Source organism: Xenopus laevis, chromosome 2L (genome assembly GCF_017654675.1).
Source record: "Xenopus laevis strain J_2021 chromosome 2L, Xenopus_laevis_v10.1, whole genome shotgun sequence".
NCBI classification, from domain to species: Eukaryota; Metazoa; Chordata; class Amphibia; order Anura; family Pipidae; genus Xenopus; species Xenopus laevis.
The window spans coordinates 170,018,290-170,026,426 of record NC_054373.1 but is presented as its reverse complement, the minus strand read 5'-3'; positions in this window follow the sequence as shown (position 1 = coordinate 170,026,426).

The window sequence follows — 8,137 nt, the reverse complement described above, 5'->3', positions numbered from 1 at the left end:
TTTTCAGAATTTATTAAACCCCAAGGGTGTTAAAAATCCAAATTAAAAAGTACTCAAACTCAGACTTGACGAGTTCATGTAAAAGACAATGGGAGAATTCCCAAAGATATTCTGATCTGTGCTGGGTTTCATGTAATAATCCGCAGAATTTGTGGTTTTCTGGCAAAAATCCTGCACAAGAAATTGTCGGAAAAATGGATTGATAAATAAGGGAAAAATTGTGCGGATTTGGATTATTTGGACTATTTTACCAAAAATTATCAGAAATTTTTGGCTTCTGACAAATAATCCCCATAGACTTAAAAATAAGTTCATCAGGTTGAATATTTCAGATAATAACAGAGCTAGAAGAAGAGGTTATGCCATTATATTTGATTTGGAAAGACGAGATATTGTCGGAAATGAATCCATTCAATTGATGCTTGAAATGGAATTTTTTGCAGCTATTCAAAAAATTTTGGTTTAAAAAAAAAATCAAATATTCAATATGCAAATAAAAAAATTAAAAACTTCAGAATCGAATAGCTTGCCAGTTAATGTAGAAGTTGAAGGGGGGATGAAATCTGTTTAGTTAGAGCAAAAAACATTCACAAAGACCATTGGGGATGTTAGGGCCATGTTTTTGACTGGTTAAAGACCTCAATGACTTCTTCGCAAGGTTTGCGACCAAATGGCTGTTGCGAACATTCGCAGTGTATGTAACAAAATTTCGTATTTTGCAACAAAATATTTAACGAAACTCCTAAGCAGGTGTTAACGCTAACCTTTGCGTAGCGATGTAATATTCACCAGCGAATGATTTTACATTCTGAGCAGCCCTAAACATTTGCATTTTAAACACACTTGCAATGTTTAATTACATTCCCCCTAATGGGAGCTGCCCTAGGCAAAATTTAAGCTTTTTTTTAGAGCTTTTAGTTTTTAGAGTTTCTTAGTTTTTTTTTTGAGAGCTTGTAGACCCATTGAAAATGATGAGTAGAATACAAATTCAATGCGATCAAGTTTTTTATATTCAAATTTTGATTTGAATTTTGATAAATAGGCCCTAATGTGAACCATTTAACCTTTAGCGAGATTGTTCATGCTATCTGGCTGAACAAGGGGAACAATAGAAACTGCCATTATTGGTTGAGTACTATGGTCAGCCCACATATGGTTGGCTTCTTTGATGCAGCTTCATATGCATTTTGTTTTAATTTAAGATTCATAACACATGAGATGATAACAGCCTGTTGAAGTATTCATCATTAGAACCAATTAGAAGGTAGTCTGTTTAGTAGAATAGTGTTTTTTTCCTTTCTGCAACACCACATTGGCTGTAATGAATCTTCTGCATGGATTCTGTAGAAATGTGGACATAGACGTTACAGTTAAGATAGAGGAAAGATTGTTCATTTCAATAAACACGCGTAGAGCTGAATCATCATATATACAGGTAGAAACAATAGAATTCTACCTGTATCTGATGATTCAACACTTAGGGGCAAATTCATCAAGGGTCGAATATCGAGGGTTAATTAACCCTCGATATTCGACTGGGAATGAAAATCCTTTGACTTCGAATATCGAAGTCGAAGGATTTTGCGCAAAAAGTTTGATCGAACGATCGAAGGAATAATCGTTCGATCGAATGATTAAATCCTTCGAACCGAATGATTCGAAGGATTTTAATCCAATGATCGAAGGATTATCCTTCGACCAAAAAAACTTACCCAAGCTTATGAGGACCTTCCCCATAGGCTAACATTGGGTTCGGTAGCTTTTAGGTGGCGAACTAGGGGGTCTAGGTTTTTCTTAAAGGGATACTGTCATGGGAAAAAATTTTTTTTTCAAAATGAATCAGTTAATAGTGCTGCTCCAGCAGAATTCTGCACTGAAATCCATTTCTCAAAAGAGCAAACAGATTTTTTTATATTCAATTTTAAAATCTGACATGGGGCTAGACATTTTGTCAATTTCCCAGCTGCCCCAAGTCATGTGACTTGTGCCTGCACTTTAGGAGAGAAATGCTTTCTGGCAGGCTGCTGTTTTTCCTTCTCAATGTAACTGAATGTGTCTCAGTGGGACATGGGTTTTTACTATTGAGTGTTGTTCTTAGATCTACCAGGCAGCTGTTATCTTGTGTTAGGGAGCTGCTATCTGGTTACTTTCCCATTGTTCTTTTGTTTGGCTGCTGGGGGGAAAAAGGGAGGGGGTGATATCACTCCAACTTGCAGTACAGCAGTAAAGAGTGATTGAAGTTTATCAGAGCACAAGTCACATGACTTGGGGCAGCTGGGAAATTGACAATATGTCTAGCTCCATGTCAGATTTCAAAATTGAATATAAAAAAATCTGTTTGCTCTTTTGAGAAATGGATTTCAGTGCAGAATTCTGCGGGAGCAGCACTATTAACTGATTCATTTTGAAAAAATTTTTTTTTACCATGACAGTATCCCTTTAAAGAGACAGTACTTCGACTATCGAATGGTCGAATAGTCGAATGATTTTTAGTTCGATTCGAAGTCGAAGGTCGAAGTAGCCCATTAGATGGTCGAAGTAGCCAAAAAAACACTTCGAAATTCGAAGTTTTTTTACTTTGAATCCTTCACTCGAGCTTGGTAAATGGGCCCCTAAACATTGGCTGATGTTTGGGTGCCTTAAAAATAAGTTCATCAGGTTGAATATTTCAGATAATAACAGAGCTAGAAGAAGAGGTTATGGCATTATATTTGATTTGGAAAGATGTGATATTGTCAGAAATGAATCCATTCAATTGATGCTTGAAATGGAATTTTTTGCAGCTATTCAAAACATTTTCCTTAAAATAATTTGGTTTAAAAAAAAAATCAAATATTCAATATGCAAATAAAAAAATGATCAAAATGATCAAAAATTTCCAGGCCAGCCTGATCGATGAGCCGACCGATATCCAAGTCTTCTGCCGATGCCTTCACCATTTTCTCCAGAACTGGCTTATTTAGCTATAAAACTAGATTCTGTTTAAATATAATGAAACCCATATATCACAAAATATCGATTGTCATATGGATGACCTATATAAGTGTGATGATTTAGTACTGAACATTTTTTTCTCCTCTATAATTTGTGAAGATGATAACAGCATCACCAATGAGGAATAGACGAGGAAAGAGTTGAAAAAAAAAAATCAATAAATAATTCTAACTACAGATCTTATTAAGGAGTCATTTGTAAATCACAGGGTTTCTTTGCATGTAAATTTCAAGTTATTTTCAAAATGTCACTTTCATTGTTACAGGTTTAGGAGAGATAAAAGCTTCATTATCATTTCTCTCAAGGGTCAAATGTCATGTATTGCAGTACTCTCTATGTTTTACCCTGATACGGTGTATTTGCTAGAGTTTACCTGTTGATTAATGGTAAATTAAAGGGCAGTTATACTAAACAACAAGGGATGTAGAAAACAATATATGGTTTTTATTTCTGAGCAATATAATGGTACTTGCATGTATAATTTGCGTAGGCATATTTTTAAAGTGTATTAAAGGTGAAGAGAGAGTTGCTGCCTAAATTACCCTTAGTGATTTCCATTATCATAAATTTGTGAAATGTGCGGGGGCTTAAAACACATTTTGTTAATGTTACAAAATGTTCTTTTAATACAATAGCCATTTAATTTACTTTGCTCTAATGCACACCCTGGCATTGGTTCCTATAGAAATGAATCTTCACGAAATGTACAAAGCAAGTTTCCGATTGTGCCATCACTTGCATTAAGGGGAGTATCATTTTCATTAATTGACCTACTGTTTTTTGCAAGGTGATACTGCAATGGTTTTTCCATCTGTTTTGTTTTCATTATGCAAAGGTATTCTGAATCAATCTGCCATGTTCTTGGCCTCACTTTGTAGTTCAGCATTTGGTCAGGGACTGATTTCACAAAAACCATGGTTACAGATATGTCATATTTCTATAATTCTGATAATCTTTAGGTAGTAAATAATTGTACATCCCTCCAACTGCCACCTTAACTGACCTTCAGACTGGGTTTCAATAGAGCACTATAAAGCACTATAAGGTGGTCTATTTTTAAGGTATCACCTACATTTTGCCCTAGCTCCATTCTGCTTTTTTACTTTTACACAGGGGCAGGTATTCTGCCCACTGAATATCTCTGCCTTATCCCCCACTCTTCTGCAGACAGCACCCCCATACCCTTGTATGAAAGAAGATCTCTACACTTTATGGAAACATTTTGCCAAACTAGTAGAGATCTAAAACCCATCTTCTAACAAAATGGAATAATTTGAAACTGATCAAAATCAACTTCTTTGCAAAGGGTAACTCCATACCACACCCACAATTTTCATTATGCAATAAGAGCTAGAGGGACTGAATCATTTACCCCCCCCATAACCTCTATATCTTGGATAGAAAATTCTTCCCTAATCTTTTCCTAACTGGCCTTCAGGTTAGACCCCCAACCAAAGCTATGAGCCCCCTATTGGGCCAGCCCTATAGTTTGAGAAACACTGCTCTATATCTCTTCTCAAATCCTTGCCAGTGTTGTTATGTTTTATGGCTTATTATCCTTCCAGATGCTTCCATCTACTTTCTCCTGTCATTCTTAGTGATGGGCGAATTCGCGGCGAATTTGCGCGATTCGCCGCCAGCGAATAAATTCGTGAAACGCCCGCAAAAATTCGCGGCATCAAAAACGGGCGCCGGCATCAAAAAACGGGCGTCGGCGTCAAAAACGAGACGCCGGCGCCGTTTCGCGAATTTTTCGCCCATCACTAGTCATTCTCCCCACTGTCATGAGCGACCTTGTTTATGTGGATTTTGCATGTACTCATGGCCTTTTTATGTCATAGTCTCTATTATGTTTTTTTCTCTCCCAATGCATGTTCTAATGCCTCACATGCTCCCTATTAAATGACGTTTATAAGTGTTTGCCTTTCTCTTTCTTCCTACAGACCTGTCATGCACTCCTTATAATTTTCTAACATGTAGCCAAACCATCCATTGGGTCCAAGTAGTACTGGTTTGCATTAGAAAACTCGATCAATCCAAGTTTTTCCTTCCAATTGCATTCAATCGAGTTTTTTACATTCAGGTTTTTTAATAAATAAGCATTCATTGGAGTTTTGAGTTGATTCAAGGTAGAAAAAAAACTCACAAACTCGACCTTTGATAAATAACCCCTCTAGAGGCCCATTCATTAACATATATTATCATATTAGTGGTTTTAGAGGTTTTTGAAACCAAAAATAAACTTGTTTTATTTAAAACCACAAATGTAACCATAGATGTAATTCATTAAAATATTCCTAATATAAATTGAACAAACAGAAAAATGCTTAACCATCTAAATAAAAATACAAAAACTTCTAAAAGTTGAGGTTTTTTGTAGTATTAGTATCAAAAAAATCCTGTAAACTTCAATGTGTGAATGGCTAAAAAAAAGTCCAATAGGATCAGCACAGCTCACATTGACTTCTTTACTTGCTAATGTTTTGTATTACAGTTTTCCTTGTTTTTTTTCCACTATTATTGAGTTTTAACGAAAAAATTTGATCGTGAAAAAAAAAATCTAATTTTAGTAAATAGGCCCCCTAATGACACATGCAGCAGAATTATACTATCATTAAAGTCATTATCATTAGCACAGACTTTTCCCTGTTATGCAGACTTCAGAAATGTGCAAAAGTAATGTGTGATTATTGTGTGAAACTTACTGGACAGGAACAAGATATATGGATTCCTGAGGCAAGACATTCTGAAATGCCCTAACGATTTTTGCACATTAAGGGTAAATAGGTTTTTTGAAAGTAAAGGAGCTGCATATTTTGAATACCTTTTTAGCAAGTAAACAAGGCCACTGGTATTAATACTGATACAACAATGTTAAACCTCCAATCCATTGCTGTTTTAAAGGCAGGACAGAAGCAGATTGGGACAGTAAATAATTTTTGAGTGATGGACTGAACTTGAATCCAATAGGAGCAGGGATTCTGCTACAAAGTGCCTTTATTTAACAACACAACATGTTTCGAGCTTAGCAGCTCTTTATCAAGTGTGAAAAGAACACTGTGGTACAATATAAAAACATTTTGTACCATATATTTATTTATATTTTGTACCACTGTGTTTTTTTTCACACTTGTTAAAGAGCTGTTAAGCTCGAAACATGTTGTGTTGTTGCCGGGCCATGCTGGTCGGGCACCCCAGGCAACCCAGGCAGACGTGACACCCCCTCCGCCGCACACATAGGAAGCGCGCGCACATGCACACTGACCGCACACATAGGAAGTGCGTGCATGCGCACTGACCGGCTGACACAATGGAAGCGCGCGCATGCGCACTGATCAGCTGCGTCAACCTCTTCAGGTATGCTCTCCCCCTCCCCTCATGTATGCGAGTATGAGCATGCGCACAAACAGGCGCATGGACTGGAGACGAACGGCACTCACTCAGCCGGACTAGGGGTAGGTAGTAGTGAAAGGTACGTGCCTGGCGCCCTTCAAGCTTTGCATCCCTAGGCACGTGCCTACTCTGCCTACCCCTAGTTCCGGCCCTGTGTTGTTGAATAAAGGCACTTTGCAGCAGAATCCCTGAGCCTATTGTTATCATTACCCAATTACTGGATTTATTGATTGTATTGCTCTGGATGGAAGCAAGGGTTTTTGATGCCAGAACGAAGAAGGAAGGGTAAATATACCAGTTTATATTGACTTTCACTGAACTTGATGCATCTATTTTTTCAACTCAGTTACTATTAACTATAATTCTGACTATCTTATGCATTTTTGTGAATTACTGTAGTATGGAAGAAATGACCAAGACATGCCATAAAATCTAGGAATATTGAAGGTAATCATTTGAGAGAGCTGAACTAAATAATGTAATACAGCTGTTAATTTGTTGGTTTGTGCAAAATAATGAGTGCCTTCAAACGTACCCACGAGTCGCTGCATGTATAACATTTATTCCATTATCATAAATAATGAACTAGATTAGGCAATTTTCCATTGCTTGTACTGGGCTCCATAATGTTTGTCCCAAGTGGTTTGCAACGCTATCAGCCTAATTCATTTCAAGAAGGAAGCATCTCCAAAGTACACAAAATAGATGGTACAGTACCAGGCAGCCTCACTTTGGATGTAGTAATAATATCATTATGGAAACGAAAGTTTAATTATAGATGAGACACAAAGTAGAATTAAGGTACCAGGTCAGAAGGCCTGTAGGAACTCAAATGTCAAATGAACTGTAATGTCAAACATATTAGGCCTCAGGATTAGTTCATACATTTTACAGCACATAGCATACTTCTTCAATGCTGGAGGCCATGAGATGGTGCAGTTTACTTTACTTTTTTTAAAAATAATTCCAGCAAATAAGGATTTTAAAAAAAAAATCAAAAGTGAAACGTTGAAAAGATTTATTGTTAATTTGTTCTTATGGGAAAAAGAAAGATTTATTAATGTACATTTGCCTACCACCCACCCTTTCCCAAGAAAGAACCGTGGTACCGTGTTAGCCAGTAGCAAAAATAACAAATAAAAAAACACAAAGATAGAGAAATTCAGATTTGTCAACCGAACGTGTATAAATCAACACCACAGCCCACAGAAAAGTAAATAGGGAAGCTCTCAAAACTAATTGAATGTTGTTGAGAAGAGGAACAAAATAATCTCCAAGGAGTCATGGAAAGGGATGTTTTAAGGCATAACAATTCATAACTACACTTTTTTGTCAGATGGAGCCCAAGGCTCAATAAACCACCCCCGCCACCTACTATTCACTTGAAAGAGAAATGCTTTGTGCCAGTACCTCCAAAGATTCACAAACTAAGGTTTTAAAGTTAAAAAGGGTCCATACTCAACTGTGCTGTCTGAATTTACATATACAAGTGAATGCCATTGGCATTTTATATACCATATGCCCTGTTTTAATCATTTTATATTTGATCAAGTAATAAAATTTCATAGGGCAGATTTATCAAAATTCGATTTCAACCTTTTTAATTTGAGTCATTTGCGGCAAACATTGCAAATACGAATTTGAGTTTTGGAAACTCTAATTTTCAAAATACTTAGCACAAAAAGCTCAAATCTAAAAATTTGGCATGTAAAAGCTGGTGATTCCATGTACAAGTAAATAGGAGTTCTAT